Source organism: Nicotiana tomentosiformis, chromosome 9 (genome assembly GCF_000390325.3).
Source record: "Nicotiana tomentosiformis chromosome 9, ASM39032v3, whole genome shotgun sequence".
NCBI classification, from domain to species: domain Eukaryota; kingdom Viridiplantae; phylum Streptophyta; class Magnoliopsida; order Solanales; family Solanaceae; genus Nicotiana; species Nicotiana tomentosiformis.
Genome location: NC_090820.1, coordinates 102,189,541 through 102,208,859, shown reverse-complemented (window position 1 = coordinate 102,208,859; position 19,319 = coordinate 102,189,541).

The window sequence follows — 19,319 nt, the reverse complement described above, 5'->3', positions numbered from 1 at the left end:
CATTAGCAATGCTGGGCATCGCCACCTCCAGAATAACCCTGTGTTGCTCCTCTGCCATGTTCACAGGAAATTGAACAAGTACCTGAAGATTATTTGTGTCCCTTGCTTCCCTCAACCTCCTGTGAAATATTCTCTCAGGTTCGGGGTCAAAGCCTTGAAGTCTATCCTGGCTTCTGACCCTCCGCATTCAATCAAAGTTCCTGAGAGCAGAGCAACAATCAAGTAACATTATACTTGACGAAGTGAACAATTAAAGCAAAAACTAGAAAGTAGTCAATATTTAAGTCCCCGGCAACGGTGCTAAAAACATGTTGCTCCAAAATGCACATGCATGTATACATAGTCGTACAAGCAATAAAATGATAAGTCGAGTATCGAACCCACTGAGACTTGTATTAACTACCCACTAAATTCACCAAGATTGTTATTCAGTCGAGCCAATTCGAGTTCAAAAGTGTGATTATACAAAATAATAATTCTAACTAGTAACTAAATTATCAAACAACAAAATGATTATTGTGTAATCAGTAGAGACAAATATTCTAGGGTTTTGATTGATTCACCAATCCTATTGTGTTCTAGTTAACTCTCACTTTCATACAATTCAATCATGGTTGCTAATTAAATAAACAATTGCTCTCGTAGCATTCTCCCGAAGTACTACCCGCCTATTCAAAATAGATTAACGCCTATATTCCTATGAAATTAATCTATTAAGAACGCATTAAATTAAGATATTTAATTAAGCACAACGACTATGTATATTCCTATTATAACCACAAATCCGCCCCCCTCAGAGTTAAGATCGTGCTCTCTTCAATTCTTCTCGAATCTAAACATAGATTTCCCAAGCATAGCATAGATAGTAAATAGAACCTAACTGCTGGCCAGACGATTAAGCAATTAATCACAGAATTGAAGAAATAACCATATATTGGTGAATTATAATTAATATTAAGTCAGTATTAAACAACAATATTCATGGCTAAATCACAAACCCATAACTATGGGTTTTAGCCACTCATGATAGTATCAAACAATTTCATAAGTGTTGGATAATTGAAAATACTAAGAAATGATGAAGAAAACTAAGATATCCTCGCTCCCCGATGTTTCTTGTGTGTATTTTCCCTTCAAAGTGGCATCCCCCCTCTCAAAATAGGCTTAGTCTTGCTTTTATACACATTGGGTAGGTCTAGGGCCGAAATAACCTTGTCCCGTACAAAGTTGGAGAAATTCCCGTCACCAGCGTCTAGGGCAGCGTAGGGCGCTAGCGCTGGTGCTGGCAAATTGAACATTCTGTTCACGACGCTAGGTGGCGTGGGGCACTGCCTGTGGCGCTGGAATTCAACATTTCCCATTTTCCCTCCATTTTGGGTCTAATCTCGCATCTTTCACCCCCAATTACTTCCGAATGATTTCTACACATAAAAACACCACGAATTAATATAAATCAATATATTTTGCATCCAAAATCCACGAAACATGAGTAAAACATGAGGCGATATACATATAAATATATATACTTTAAGCTAAATATCACCGGTCAACAAGCAGGAGTAGAGACAATGGATGGCACATAGATCACCACGAAATGTAAAGTGTAATAAAAGAAGCAATGAGGTTTGAAGCAGTGACCAACACAACAAGATTAATTACATAGAACTGATCAAAAAGTGCATCACGGAGGAAAATAATTAGTAGTATGCTAAAGAAAACAACAATCAAAGACTAGTGCACAGAAAAGGGAAATGACAACAAGAGCCCTCCCGAGGTACCGCCTCGTAGTCTCAAATCGTAAAATGAATCACAATTATATCATCGCGGGAGCCTTTATATTTAGTTTTGAAAATTATTTTTCCAAAATAGCATCCCGCGCTTTAGCCCACCTTATCATACTGCATGGCTTCTAGTAGTTCCCCTACTAGCCACCCATTTCAAGCCCACCTTATCTCACTACATGCGTTTTAATACCCAGACCTTATACCACCGCATGCGTATCAATAATAACAACAGCACGACAGAAACCTCGTGCAATACAATAACAACCGCATGGCAAAAAATGCGTGCAAACACAATAACAACCGCACGGAAGAAACCTCATGCAAACACAATAACAACCGCACGACAGAAACCTCGTGCAAACAACATAACAATTCTCTTAACAAAAAACGTATGCCAAAAACATACCAACTAAAATAAATGACTTTTCACAATATGTGCCCACATCCCACAACATTTCCTCAAAACAGTTTTAATATCACAACCACAAATAGCCCTCGGCTCAACAACATGATGTTAGGCCAAAATGCTATACTTTTAGTACATTACTCACCCTATATTTTGTTGGTTTAGTGAGTTATTGTGCGACATTTGAGCTAAATTATGTTGTTTTATGTGTAGGAACATCAGAAGAAATCGTCGAATGAAAGTTTCACAAAAAGAGGATAAAAATGCAAGAAAAGTGCGCAAAAGCATCAAGCACCCAAACCGTGCTACAGACCAGGTTTTACAAGGTCTATAGCCAGGTTGACCGCGCTATAGACCAGGCTTCGCGAGGTCTATAGCCAGGTTGACCGCGCTATAGACCAGGCTTCGCAAGGTCTATAGCCAGGTTGATCGCGCTATAGACCAAGCTTCGTGAGGTCTATAGTCAGGTTGATCGCACTATAGACCAGGCTTCGCGAGGTCTATAGCCAGGTTGACCACGCTACAGACCAGGCTTCGCGAGGTCTATAGCGCGTTAATTAAAAGTCGCGGGTTAAAAGACCCCAGCCCAAATTTGGACTGAGGGATCTCGGCCTTACATATAAATACTCCCCAAACGAGTTATTCTAGGGTTGGACATGGTTTTGGAGAAGAAAAAGGCTACCAAGCACTGTGGAGCAAGAATCAAACGAGTTTTCCCTTCCTTTATCTCTTTACTTTGTAGTTTAATGTCTTTGAACATTATGTTAATTGTTGTTATATTTATGAGTAGCTAAACTCTCTTATATAAGGTTTGATGGAACTTATTGGATGATGATTTTCTTCTACATTTAATATAGATTTGCCTTTGATTTTTCTATACTTGTTCAACTACATTTTCATTGTTGTTAATTGAAGAGCTCTCAATTAACTGTGCCTATTTAGTGTGTATATTGCTCGAGAGAGAGTACACATTTAGGTAGTTATTGAACAACACCACTCCTAACGTAGTTGAGAGATCAACACGTAGGGTTTAAAGGCGGGATTAGAGATAACAAAGCCTTGGTGCGATCGTAGTGAGCAGTAAATTAGTGCCAGTTAGCGTAGTTCAAGAGAATACGTCTAGTAAATTATGGTAGTTGCTCGAGAGAGAGCTACGACAATCAAAGTACTCACGATTGGTAGACAATATTTAGGCAAATTCATAGAAAATATAGCGGGGAAGATTCCGACAATAGGGGAAATCATAACCATAGACTTTTCCAAATCTTGTCTACAATATTTGCTTTGATAGTTATAAATTACTGTATTTTTAATTACTTTGATCTTAGTTATTAACTTCTCAAATCGTTATATAATATTTTCGAAAGTTGATTACTTGAATTCGTACAAAACTATTGGTTGTAATTAGTACGTTACTTCCCTGTGGGATTCGACTCCGGACATGTAAACCGGATTATATTTGCAACGACCGCTAGACCTCTTAGGAGGCATAGTTGGGCGTGATTAAATTTTGGTGCAGGGGTCCGTTGGCCTAGACGTGCAGTTTTGGGGCGACATTGCACTATTCGGGATGGAAGTATGTCATGAGGGCTATGTTCGAACATGCCATAAGACAACCACGGGCATGCCATGAAAGACGCACATGACGAAGGCCAAGTACTAAAGGTTGCCTTAATCGGGTGAAGCACAAGCTGGGTGCGGATGCACAAGGCGAGTGTCAAGCTTGAGGATTAGACTGTGCACGCGAGAGCAATGCTCAGTTCTAGGCGAGGGACAGACATGTCCTTAGCCAACCCCGGGTGCACTTATTAGATTTTTCTATGATGTTAAGTGTTCAAGCCATGAATGCATTATGATATTGAGTCGGTTTGTGAGGTTAGGATTGTTATAAACATGTTATCTTTTTGTTGAATAAAGATTTGAAGTATGGCATAAAGTAAAGGGAAGTTTGAAGGCATATGCTAAAGTTTAATTGTTGCTATCAACCAAAGTCATAGGTATGGTGTGCTTCAGATATGCTAAAAGAGAATAAAGGTGCTCTACGAATTGGTGGTTGACTCGAGGACGAGCAACGTTTAAGTGTGGGGTGGTGATGTTAGGCCAAAATGCTATACTTTTAACACATTACTCACCCTATATTTTGTTGGTTTAGTGAGTTATTGTGCAATATTTTAGCTAAATTGTGTTGTTTTATGTGTAGGAACATCGGAAGAAATCGTCGAATGAAAGTTGCATAAAAAGAGGATAAAAATGCAAGAAAAAAGCGCAAAAGCATCAAGTACCCAAGCCGTGCTACAGACCAGGCTTTGCGAGATCTATAGCCAGATTGACCATGCTATAGACTAGGCTTCGCGAGGTCTATAGCCAGGTTGACCGCGCTATAAACCAGGCTTCGCGAGGTCTATAGCCAGGTTGACCGCGCTATAGACCAGGCTTCGCGAGGTCTATAGCTAGGTTGACCGCGCTACAGACCAGGCTTCGCGAGGTCTATAACACGGTAATTAAAAGTCACGGGTTAAAAGACCCTAACCCGGATTTGGACTGAGGGATCTCGGCCTTACATATAAATACTCCCCAAACGAGTTATTCTAGGGTTGCAAATGATTTTGGAGAAGAAACAGGCTGCCAAGCACTGTGGAGCAAGAATCAAACGAGTTTTCCCTTTCTTTATCTCTTTACTTTGTAGTTTAATGTCTTTGAACATTATGTTAATTGTTGTTGTATTTATGGGTAGCTAAACTCTCTTATCTAAGGTTTGATGGAACCTATTGGATGCTGATTTCCTACTACATTTAATATAGATTTGCCTTTGATTTTTCTCTACTTGTTTAACTACATTTTCATTGTTGTTAATTGAACAGCTCTCAATTAACTGTGCCTATTTAGTGTGTATATTGCTCGAGAGAGAGTACACATTTAGGTAGTTATTGAACAACACCACTCCTAACGTAGTTGAGAGATCAACACGTAGGGTTTAAAGGCGGGATTAGAGATAACAAAGCCTTGGTGCGATCGTAGTAAGCAGTAAATTAGTGCCAGTTAGCATAGTTCGAGAGAATACGTCTAGTAAATTATGGTAGTTGCTCGAGAGAGAGCTACGACAATCAAAGTACTCACGATTGGTAGAGAATATTTAGGCAAATTCATAGAAAATATAGCGGGGAAGATTCCGACAATAGGGAAAATCATAACCTTAGACTTTTCTAAATCTTGTCTACAATATTTGTTTTGATAGTTATAAATTACTGTATTTTTAATTACTTTGATATTAGTTATTAACTTCTCAAATCGTTATATAATATTTCCGAAGGTTGATTACTTGAATTCGTGCAAAACTATTGGTTGTAATTAGTACGTTATTTCCCTATGGGATTCAACTCCGGACTTATAACCCAAATTATATTTGCATCGATCGCTATACCTCTTAGGAAGCATAGTTGGGCGTGATCACAATACTAAATACAACAACAAAGAAAATGACACGAGAATACGACAAGTAAAATAATTTTGTAACTTCAGAATACAAAGAAAATGGAAGAACGAACTCACAAAGAAAGACACAACAGGAGATAATGGTACAACATAGCAATAGCTCAACAAGGAAGAGATAATATATAGTAATGATTCCACAAAAGTACAATTCAACGGTAAGAGGGATAACATGAATCAATGATTCCAAATAAGGATAAGTCAACAATGATAAGGGATAACAAAACTTCATTTAGGGTTGAGCAATTACGGAAGAAATACAACAAATTCAATTAAGGATAAGCAAATTATAGAAAAAGATAATAATAACTTCAACTAATGATAAGCAATTACGGAAAAGATAATAATAACTTCAATTAAGGATAAATAATTATGTAAAGGATAGCATGGCAATAAAGAGGCAACAACTTCAGTTAAGGCACATAAGAGTTTAATCGACAATAAGGGTAAAACGTGAAGCAATAATTTCCAAATAAGATACGCAAGGGTGAATTTAATAAATGAGGAATTTAACATGACAAAACAACTTCATATTTAATGAATATAAGAACCTAAGAGCATTAAACAGTCAAATTTTCACAAATAAGTCCGAGCACATACTCGTCACCTCGCGTACTCGGCCTTCACATGAAACCATTAGCACCGAGGACTCAAATCCTAAGGGGTAGTTTCTCCCACAGAAAATTAGGAAAGATACTTACCTTAAGGAAGCTAGACCGTTACTCTAAAATAATCTTCTCGGTAGAAACAACCTCCGGACGGCACAAATCTTGCCAAAATAACTTCAAATCATAAATAAAACTCATAGGAAACAATGTCGGATAATAAAGCTTCAATCTTTAACAAAAACTAAAAAGTCAACCCAAAATTCAAACCCTGGGCCCGGACCTCGGAACCAGATATAATTCACAAAACCCGAACACCCATTCCGATGCGATTTCAACCATACCAAAATTATCAATTTATGATAACAAATCGTCCTCCAAATCTCCATTTTTCGTTTTTGAAAGGTTTTACAATTTTTCTCAATTTCTTCCATTAAATTCGAAAAAAACGATGAATATAATCATAGAATCATGAAATATAATCAATTCCGGATATAAAATATTTACCCAAGTCAAAGTCGTGAAGAACTCCTCCAAAATCACCAAAAACTGAGGCTTTCAATCTCAAAACGAAATGAAGAGAATGGCCAATTTCGACCCCTAAATGTTCTGCCAAGTTTCGTTTCTGCCTACACCTAATGGCTTAAGCCGTTGTTTCCATTTCCTCGCTGACCCATCATGCAAAGGATTTCATCGCGCCCGCGGAGTCGCTTTTGCGACACAAGCGTCGCTTCTACGGAGCACACTAGCCAGCAACCCCATCGCACTTGCGAAAATTCTTCCACTCCTGCGCAATAGCAGGTGCGACACTTCCTCGCACATCTGCGCATTTCCCCCCACATGCGGCAGTGGTTTCGCTTCTACGTACACGCAGGTGCGTTGCTTGTTTCTGCTTCTGCGAGCACACGCCTAGCTCGCCCAAGTCAACTTCTGCGCCTTCTCCTCCGCTTCAACGAGCACGCACCTGCGGTCCTAAAAGCGCAGGTGCGAAGGCATCATCAACCAAAATTTCCAGCAACTTCAATAAGGCTCCAAACGATCCAGACCCCGTCTGAAACTCATCCGAGCAACTAGGGACCTCATCCAACTATACCAATAAGTCCTATAACATAACACAGACTTACTCGGGGTTTCAAATTACATCAAACAATGTCAAAATTATGAATTGCACCTCGAATCGCACTTATACATTTTCAAATTTCCAAATCCTATATCTTATGCCAAAACATACCAAATCAACACAGAACGATGTCAAATTTTGCACACAAGTCCCAAATGACGTAACAGAGCTAATTCAACTCTAGGAATTAAAATTCGACCCCGATATCACCAAAGTCAACCCTCGGTCAAACTTATAAATATTTCAAAACTTCAACTTTCCAGTTTTCGCCAAAATGTACCGAATCGTCCTGCTAACTTTCAAATCCAAATTCGGAGTTACGCCTAAATCCGAAATCACCATACGAAACTATTGAAATCATAAAAATTTCATTCCGGAGTCGTTTGCACAAAAGTCAAACTCCGGTCAACTCTTTTCACTTAAACTTCAAAAATAAGAATTGTTCTTTCAATTTAATCTCGGATCATCCGAAAATCAAATTCAACCACACACGCAAGTCATAATACAAATTATGAAGCTGCTCGGGACCTTACGTCGCTGAACGGGACGTTAATTCTCAAAATGACAAGTCGGGTCGTTACATAACAAAACTCTTTAGACAGTTTTACTGTTTAAATGGTGATAAATTAAAAAAATATGAAAGATAGCTAGAGTATAGATCCATCAACTACAGTAAAACATCATAAAAGAAACTAAGCAAAGGGAAAAAAAGAAGATAAATTACACGAGTAGAAAAATATTAACCAAGTTGGGACTCAAAAATAAAGTCTATAGAAGATTAAATATTTAAAAAGATAAATCTAAATCATATGAAAGAAAACATATTCAATACATTGTAGTTTTCTATCCATAATCGCTAGAATACTTGCATCTTACTAGTGAATATGCTGGAAATAATTTAGTTTCAGTAGGAGTAGCATAATAGGTTTGGGAATTAGAATTTGATTTTAATTACTTGTTGTTTGTAACCATTTTCATAATTCCAAGTACCAAGGAAAAATTTAATATTTTATTATTTTTAAACTTAATATATAGAATATCTTTCATATGTAAATTTATTCGGTACGGTTCAGTATTTTTTCGGTTTATTTTCATAAAATAAAAACCTACCCTAATTATCGGTACAATTATAAATTTATATAAAAAAATATATGGTTTTATTAAAAGAAACCGAAAAATTAATTCGACGCGATACGATTCGATCGGTTTAGTCTATTTTTAAATATCCATTTGACACTCCTAACCAGAACAATACTAGTGCATGTTTTTATAACTTAATGGAGAATCCCAATTCAAATCAAATTAGATATGTTGAATTATCGTACTCTCTCCAATTACAAATGTTAGTCGTTTAATTTTTTTTTCCACATATACGAGAATTTCAATTTCAGGAACAATTCCTGAAATTTGAATATTTATATATATATGTTCAAAGTCTAGTAGTTGTTTTGGAGTTTCACATATAGAGAATTTCAACGTCCATGAATAATTCCTAGAACTTGAACATATAAATATTCAACGTGCCGTCGTTATTCCTGGAGTTTTCCGTGTTTAGGCTGGGAGTATTTTTATTCAAATATTTTTTCGTGTCAAAAGAGTTGCTAAATGCTAATAGCTACTTAAATACTGGCTAAATTCTAACAGTAGGGGTTAAAAGTGGCTATATTTTAATTTCTTCCATAGTAGTGTTGAGCTTAAAATTCTAACCAATTTCGAAAGCATTCATTGGTTGACATTATTTGAGGTTTGAACATGTCAATAACATAAGGAGTAACTTCTATAATACAAATTTCTAGATGTGGTTTCTTTATAAATATGAAAATAATTATTTTTAAAAAAAGGAAAATAAAATGAGTCAGCCCACGCACTAAATTAAACATTCTAAATGTAGGATTATTCTCATGTCCTAATCTTCAGTGACTTTTTGAGTTAGAATCTTACTTTTATTTTTTTATTTTTTTGTCTTTTTAGGACATTGTCAAACTTCAAATCTCAGAATAGACTGAAATTCTTTTTGTTTCTTTAATATTTTCTTCAATCAATATTTCCAAAAAAAAAAAGAAGAAGAAAGTTTGTGTCAATGATTCTATTGAAATGAAATTATGGCTTACCACCCTTAATTGTACTGGAATATTAACTAAGAATGACAAGTTCTAAAAAGTTCACACACCAAACTATCTCTGTTTTTAATAGTTATTTTTACCTCACCCTTCTACATTTTCTAACTAGGAATGGTTACTATGAGATTCTAGCTTACCTTTGTTTTTTTTTTCCTTATACTAGTATACATTAACTAGAGTAAAATTTATGCTAAAAGAGATACCTAATTAAAATATAACGCACTTTCAATGCTATATTTTAAAATTAAAATTTTAAGTCTTGTCTGAGCTAAAGAAACACTAAAGAAAACTGACCCATCCTATTATGAGAATTCAAAGAAAACATAATTAGGAAAAATGACATTGTATAGCCGCTCTCAAAATAATAGCCGAAAAATAAACTTTTTTTGGTATATAGATACATTTCTGTATATTATATACAAAAAATATACAAATATTATATACTTTTACGGCTACCGGATATAAATAGTTTTGATTGCATGGTAGAAGTGATCTTTGCCCAAAACAATTTAATGGGAACTCCAAAAATATTTTAAGGATTTAATTGGTGAAATAGATCTAGCTTAGAGGATCAAAACTCAATTTAAACTAATAAAAAGTCAATGCAGCTGTTTAAATGAATGTTCACTTACCAATTACCATAAACACAAGCATTATTTTGTCTAATATTGCACTCACTAGTGATTCAGAATTGGGAACTTTACATAACTGTTACAGTTTAAAAGAAATATATCAAATTCTTAGCATAAAATCCAATATTACAGTTGTGGCAAGAAAATATTTATATTTATTGCACACAGTTCAATTAAAATAGGAATATTAAATATTAGTCTCTAAACATAAGCAATTTGAATGGAAAGTCAATAATTCTATATACAAAAATCATGCCTTTTTTTCTCTTTATCTATAAGCTTTCCTTCTTTTTCTTCATCTTCTTAATTTTGTTTTCTGCTGAAGCCAATATATATTTTCTAAATTTGTTCCATTCGTTTTCTTTTTAATTATCTTTCTTAAGTATTTTCTCTTCCTTCTTTCTTCCTTTCTTAACATAAAGATCTTACTTCGATAATAATATACGTTAATATATACAAAACGTATATAAAAGAATATATTGAATTAACACATATAAAATATACATAAAAATACATCTTCAATTAAGATGACACTTAGACATGTGAAATATACATAAAAAATATATCTTAAACAAAAAACATATATATAAAAAATACATCTTGAATTAAAATGGCACTTGACATATAAAATATATTTGAAATATACATTAAAAATACATCTTAAAATAAGATGGCACTTCATAAATAAATATATAAAATTATATACATAAAAATACATTTTGAATTAAAGTGATACTTGATATACAAAGTATAAAAGACATATAAATCAATACATCTTGAATTTAGGTGGCATTCACATATACATCAGATTTTAAAAAATGGAATGAAGAAGATGAATATTGGGCTTAATTTTTATAATATGCTAATAATAAAGAAAAAAAAGTACTCTTTAGGGAATAAACAATAAATGATGCTATTTTTTTAAATAATAGTTAAAAGGGGATCAAGTGTGTAAAAACCTCTTCAGAGAAGTAGCAAGCCCAAAACTAAGCTATGCCAAATAGATCTAACTGATCTTAAGCCTTCCAAGCCCAAAGAAAAGCCAATGAAATAGGGGATATTTACACAAATAATCTAACGAATTTACTGTTTATATTTTTTAGTAATATTCATAAATTATACATTGATTGTACATGTATTATATATAAATTATACATATATTATATAACCATCGGCTATTTTTAATTTAAGATATTAGTCTGAGTTTAACATTTATATATAGAGGCTGGAAAATCACCAAATCATGACTAGCGATTTTTTTCGCGGTGTAGGGCAATTCTACCCTCTCTGGACTTTCAGATACATATACATACTATTAGAATCAAATGACTTTAATTTTGATATATTTTCCAGATCCTAACTCACTATACACTAGGAGAAGTACTCGTTTGAAATTTTAATCTATGAGTTTGCAAGCAAGGATTTAATAATACTTTCTTTATTTTAATTTATGTATGATACTTTTTACTTCTTGAGATTCAAATTATATGATACATATACATACTATTAAATCGGGCAAAATATGTGCAATGTCTCCCCATTCATTGATAAATAATAAATAAAAAGTTAAAAAGAAAAGTCATTATATTTTGATAAAAGACCAACACCTAAGTTTCATAACTTTTAGTTCGCTATCTCGATCATGATTTTCTTACCCCAAAAAGAAGGTACTTCCCTTTGGGGCCAATTGCTGGCAAATAGGGATTTGAACCTCCTACACCTTAGTTCGTAGGCACGTGCTATAATCCCTGCAACTTATAGTTCTTTTGATCTAGTTTTTGAATATTTAAATTTTAATTTTAATAAGTTAAATTATTTAATTTAACTTAGTTTCAAAGATTAATCAAATTTACTTTCGAGAAGTAAAGTATCACATAAATTGAGGAGAATAAAGTATTTGCTAAATTCCAATGTTAGCATACTTAATATAAATGATATGAGTTTTAACTTTTAATTGAGTTCGAGTTTAAGTACTTGGTCCTACTAGTGAAATCGACGATTATAAAGACATGTATAACCAAATATACATTTGATAATTTTGAGTGTCTGGAACTGATGAAATTCGGGAAAAATTATGAAAGCGGTCACTTACAAATAATTACTTAGCTAGTCCGAAAAGTGCCAACTCATAAGAGAGTTTGTTGGTTTGCTGCTTGAATTTAATTTTCAACCATTTCTACTATTTTTTTTATTACTTTTTCACTTTCCAATTATAGTAATACTCAGAAGTGAAAGTCATCTTTTACATTCAAACTATAGGAAAATTATAGTTTAAAAAGTAATTATGTCGTTATTATAATTAAGTTGCTCTAGACGTGACAGATTGCCGCTTCAAATTATATAAGCTGCTTAACGTTGTCTTTTTCTTGTAATATTTCAAAACATTAGATATCTTGATGTTCATCGTTGGCTAATAAATGTCGGCGGCGGGTTCGACATGTGTTGTGCAACACGAGCATAGGTGGAGCCATAATGTCAGCGATTGGTTCGGCGAACTCAATAATTTTGATTTAAATTATATATTTGTCTTATTATTTTTGTTAAATATGTACAAATTATTAATTTAGAATCCAGTAACTTAAAAGTATTAAGATCCTTAACCCATAAACTTAGAAACCTCACTCCGCCTCCCTCAACACGAGTTTTTAGTGTGAACCTATCTATAATTAATCGTTCTTTGCGGCCTTTGAAGCTGATAATTCTAATTTTACCATTTTAAGAGGTCATTGTCTTGTCAAATTCAATTTTAAACAAGCTACTTGCCATTTGACATTCTTATTTTAGAATTATTAGTAGCCCAAATCTCATTTTTCACCAATTTATAAGTCAAATATTCCCATGATGACTTTATCATGAAGAGCTAAAATGTCTATATCAATCACAAGAGATTGTCTCTCAAAATAATGTGAACTAGATCTCTTTGAATTATTGGAAGTACAATCTCTTTTTTTCAACAATTTATATGTTGATATTCTCCAATGATGACTTTACTCATTAAAATGTGAGAGAAGATAAAGCTGTTAATTCCCAACAGATTTACTATATATACTGATATATACAATTCTTTACTCAAACTCCAGGTAAGATGTTTTATTTTTCATGTTAAAATTATCCATATTTTATAAGAACACCTCTGGTGATCTAATTGTAACGACTCGATCAGTCGTTTTGAGCTATAGCATGTCGTTCAGCGGTTTGAGGCCTTGAGTAGCTTCACTTCAGGTATATTGACTTGTACGTGTGGCCGGAATTGAATTTCGGGAAGTTCGGAGTTGATTTGGAAGCAAAATTCTAGTTTCGGAAGCTTTAAGTTGAAAGAATTGACTAAGATTGGACTTTTGAGTAAACGACCTCGGAATCGGGATTTGAAGATTCCAATAGGTTCGTATGATAATTTCGGACTTGGGCGTATGTTCGGATCGAGTATCGGGTGGCCCCGGTGTATTTCAGTGCTTATTACAGAAGGTTGGCATTTTGAAGGTTTAAGAATTTTTTAAGTTTGGGTTGGAGTAGATTTTGATGTTATCGATGTCCGATTGGGATTGCGAGCATGGAAATAATTTCGCATGGTGATTTTGATCTTAGGAGCGTGTCCGAATGTTGATTTGGAGGTCCGCAGGTCATTCCGGCATCAATTGGCAAAAGTTTGAAATTGGATGATTTTCGGAAAGTTTGACCGGCAGTGGACTTTTTGATATCGGGGTCGGATTCCGATTTCGGAAGTTGAAATAGGTCCGTAATGTCAATTATGACTTGTGTGCAAAATTTGAGGTCAATCGGACTTGATTTGATAGGTTTCGTCGTCAGATGTAGAAGTATGAAATTTTAAAGTTCATTAGGCATGAATCGATGCGTGATTCATATTTTTAGCATTGTTTGATGTGATTTAAAGGGTCGACTAACTCCCTATGATATTTTAGGACTGGTTAGTATATTTGATCGAGGTCCCGAGGGCCTCGGGTGATTTTCGGATGGTTAACAGATCAATTTGGTCTTGTATGAATGGCTGAAGTGCACCAGCTCTGGGGTAATCACACCTGCGGAAGATTGACCGCAACTGCGAGCTCACAGAAGCGGACCTGAAGAAGGTGGCCTATGGTCCCAGGTGCGACGCGAAGACCGCAGAAGCGAAGTCGATCCTGTGGAGGAAGGAGCGCAGAAGCGGAAAGGCCTGGGAGGCCTGTTGATCGCAGAAGCAGACATGGTTCGCAGAAGCATGTGCGCAGAAGCGGAAGCGCAGATGCGCATTTAGGTCCGCAGATGCGGACGTGCTTGGACTAAGTTGGAATCACACCTGCAATGGAAATTTCGCAGGTGCGGCTAGTGTTCCGCATGTGCGGAAAGTCGGCTGGGCATTTTAAATCGGGGTTTTGCTCACTTTCTATCATTTTCTCACTTGATTGGGGTGATTTTGGAGAGCTTCAAGGGGAGATTGTCATCAAGCAACACAAGGTAAGTGATTCCCCCATATTACAAGATAAATACATGGTTTGTATAGGGATTAAACATAGAAATTAGTATAAATTTGAGATTTTGGTAGAAAATCTAGAATTTTGTATTTTTGGATTTTGACCACGAAATTGGACATGGAATTGAGAATATATTATATATTTGAGTTTGTAGTGTTATGGGTAAGGTTTATCTTCGAACATTTTTGAAATTCTGGCACGTGGACCTGAGGGTTGATTTTATAGACTTTTCGAGCGGAGTTGGGAAGTAATATAAATTGATTAATTATGGGTATTAGAGTACATTTTGATTGGTTTGCATAATTTTGGATCGACGGGCTTTGGTTTGAGGCGTTATAGAGGCCTTGGATCCGGTTATGGAACTTCGGAGCGAGGTAAGTCTCATGTCTAACTCTGTGAGGGGAAAACTATTCCCTAGGTGATAATTATTGTAATGTGCAACTAGTTATGGGTGCTACGTACACACGAGGTGACGAGAGTCCGTACGTAGCTAAAGCATGTTTATGTTCGGGTAGATTTAGGACCATATCATGTACTAATTGAATTATTTGAATCCATTCTGCTGGCTTAATCAATCGAAGTTATAATCGAAATGAATCTAGAAATAATTATATGTACACTAGGCTAGGACTTAACACTTTGAGTTGTGGGTGAGTTATTTGAGAAAACGGTAAAGATTATATTCATTTATGTATTCATGTACGGTGTTATAAACACGTGTCTCGTAATTCAGTAACTTCTTTCCTTTTCTTGTAGAGCAGGGCGAACACCTCGGCAGTGTATAGATGCATCTATGGTTAGTGTCGCTCGATCGTCGGCAGTGTACACATTATTCTGGATCGAGCCGAACAACCTCGATGGAATCGTGCGTTATATCGCTAGTAGTCCGAACGTTCACGAGTTAATCTTTCTACGGACGCCCAACATATTATACGGTGTTCCTTATTTAATCGAGATTGGCACTTGATAATTTTTGAACTGTTAAGGCAGGATACAAGGTCGAGAAGTTTATACTTTAAAAGAAATAATTGAAAGATTATGAACCTTACAGATTTATCTTATTATTGTCGTACGCTGCATATGTGCTTAAGTTTTATTATATTTCTTTATTGGACATTTAGTAAGTATCGATGTCGACCTCTCGTCACTATTTCTCTGGGATTAGGCTAGATACTTACTGAGTACGCGTCGATTTACGTACTCATGCTGCACTTCTGCACTAAATGTGTAGGATCCGACATGTTCATTTGACTATTACCTTGGCGCATAGGCGCACCTGTTGAGGAGACTTTATGTGAGCCGCATTACAGGCTTTGCATCGTAGTCCACCGAGTCCTCATTGTACTATTTATTTTATTCTATCTTATTACATTCGGGACAGACGTTGTATCATTATTATATTTTTTAGAAAATGCTGATGCAACTGTGACACCGGGTTTTGGGGGTTCTCTACGGGTTGTTCGTTGTTGTAATTGCATAAATATTTTCATTTACCCAGCAAATTCTAATTGATATTGCTCAATTAAAAAAAATCATGATTTCAAAATACTAAAATGAGTAACTAAATTAGTAAATCATCGTCGGCTTGCCTGACGGTGGCATTAGGCGCCATCACGACTTATAGCAGGTTTTGGGTCGTGACAGCTTGGTATCAGAGCGTTAGGTTCACTTAGGTCTCACGAGTCATGAGCAAGTCCAGTAGAGTCTTGCGGATCGGTACAGAGACGTTTGTACTTATCTTCGAAAGGCTACGAGGCTGTTAGGAGCACTTCCCTTCTTGATTCCTCATCGTGCGATTTAATTCTATTGAGGCTTGTGCATTTAGTTATTTCCTACTCAATCTTATGCGACGTGAAGCGCTTGTTATTAATTGGGCATCGAATAGTTGTGGTGGTACTGCAGATGTGGTGCATGATATTTTTCCCTACGTGTTCGAGCAGGCTATTATCATCGCCTTGCAGGAGGTTATTCTGTCGTTCCAGTTCAGTATCTATACTTCCTATGGTTTTAAGGCTATCCACGGATTGCCATGATGTTGGTGTAATGGTAGGGTGCTCGTTTATGTGTTGAGGCAGTGAATGACTTGAAGAGAGAATTTCTCAGAGCATGACTAAGGGGTTCAGCATTTAATTCCATCGGAGGAAAGGCAATTCATTAGTTCCGGTGCTGTAGGTATGGATTTGATTTGAGGCAAAAATTGGGTATCGAAGTTTGAGGAAAGACATGGCGGGAAATGTCTTGCAGTAGTTGAATTTCTAGCATGGTCAAGTACGCACAACAGAGGTCGAGGAGTTGCTTAAAGGAGATAGTTTAGCCGAAGTAAGATTGGCATATTAGCATATGGATTCTGTGGTAGGCTAGCAGCGTTCCTTGACAAGGTGTAGAACGGTTTGGGAATCGTGATGGAAGGTGATTTGGTCTACGGGTTTCATTTGGAATGATGGTTACTGTACGAAGAAAGATTGAATATGGAAGAAACGAGTTTGCTTGAATTAAAGAGGGGTGTGAAGATTTGAGTATCGTTTCAGATGCAATATGACTTGAGTTTAGAAGGTATTGTTGAACTTTCAGTTGATGTCAATGGGGAAGGAGCAAACTTATACAGCTGGTGGGCGAGCATGGGCTCAAAAGAATTTTACTTATTTCGTGGTAGTTGTAACCAGTGCAGCATCGTTGGAAGATGTCGGCATGGAATTCCACAGGTGGGTTATCTCCTGCGAGAAGGTTAGTAGTTGTGTGATATTGATAAAGCTTCTGCGAAGAATACTACTTGCTACCCGATAAAAGGTCGAGTATGTGATCGTGACTGATGATTCAGAATGTTCATGCAAAGCTTAACAAAAGACTTCGAGAAATTTGGCGGGTTAACGATACAGGATCATGGTAAATAAGAAGGAGGAATTGTTGTGGGCTCTATATTATATGGTGGTATCTTAAAGCTAAGTGGGGGAGCCTCACCGTCTATGATTGGATCGCGTGGTTATCGGCTTGTGCAGCTTCTGGTTATCGGTGTATTGGTGGATTAATTGTGACTAAGAAAAGGAAACATCAGGGGTAATTCAAACGGAGAAATTGATAAATGTGTGCTATATTCCACCTTATCAATTAAGGTGCAAGATTTGGGAAGACTCCGAGTTTATGCTTCTTGTGGATGTAATGTACACGGAAAAGAATTCAACTGGTTGATTCCTTGAGAGTGTGTTCATGTTCTTGCAGAGCGTTGAAGTTGGTTATGTTCGAAATCATGTCAGAGTGGGTGACTCTAAACAACGGCCCTAGTGGGTTCAAGAATTAAAGTACAGTGCCTAAGGACTTCGGGTGCGTCATGTGGTTAAGGATCGTGTTTCCAAAGTGGATTACGAATGGGACTTGGAATATTCTACGTTATCATCGGGTATGTGGTGCAATATTAGAGGAAGGGAAGAGATAGTCAGATTTGCGGAAGGTCTTGCAGAATAGGTGTACCAGTTGAAGATGCTATTGTGCGCGTAAGGCACTATGAGATGATTCATGGGTGTTGAGACAATGTGGTCTCGCGATTCGGGTCACTCGAGATGAGTGCGGATTGAGTTCGTATGTTGTGAATGGGGCTATAATTTTTCTCAGTCAGGTCAAGAGTAAATTGAAAGAAGTTGGGTCGGTTAGTAATGGTTGAATTGGCACGATTGTGGCAATGAACAGCCCATTCGGTGTTTGAATTCATACATGTTGGTTGTGGTTGTACGTACAGGCTTGACAACCACCATAACTTGATTGATTTGGGAAGTAATTTATCCAAAAGGCCTCGTTGTGTAAATGGATTTCGAAAGATTCATGACGGTCTAGTTCACGACTTGAGGTTTGTATTTTCTGCGGTTTGAGAATTCAGTTGTGTGTTGCAGTGGTTCTTCTTAAATGAGCTAAGTGAAAGATTTCTAGACAATAAAGTGGTTAATCTACTAGTAGATCGAAGGTCATGGTAAATGCGTGTATTATCGCGTAGCGATGTGATGGGTACAGTAAGCGGCATGGGAATTAGAAGTTGAGGATCAAGGTTTCGGTTCAATGTTGATAGGAATGCCATGAGCTCCGATGAGCAGGGAAGAATTCAGATGTTTAGAGTGAACTGGCATTATCTTAGTGTCGCCTGAGAATGGTGTTCTGTGGAAGAGGCATTGTGTATTGATTGGCAGATTGTGATTTGCCTTGAAGAATTCGTATGGTTGGTGGTATGGATGTGCAGACTTTGCCACCTGAGCGGGAGGTTGTGGGAGAGTATTCCATGGGGGAATCTGTATCAGTGTGACATGTTAGTCACTATATTGTTAAGGATTGAAACTAAGAATGAAGATTATGGTACTATCGTTAATGCGAGAGTTTATGCCTGAGAGGGGTTCTACTCCTTGGGATGTGGACTGTGTGAGTTCATTCCGGATTGGGCGGTTGTCCTTATGTGTCATGAATAGGGCCATTATGTATCTTTGGGAAGTTATTGGCCAGTATGGTATGATCAGAATCGGTGTGAGGTCCGTTGGTGGGCCTAATATGAGTGTGTGACCTGCGTCAGGTCAGATGTGTTTAGTCGTCATAGCGTTTCTTAAGGAGGAGGAGTCGATCATTAGATTTAGCTATTCCATGTAAATCTCTATTGTGCCTTGTGGGTTGTGAAGTGGCTTGATTATTCGCACATGTATTGAGGTCACGTATAGCTTGTG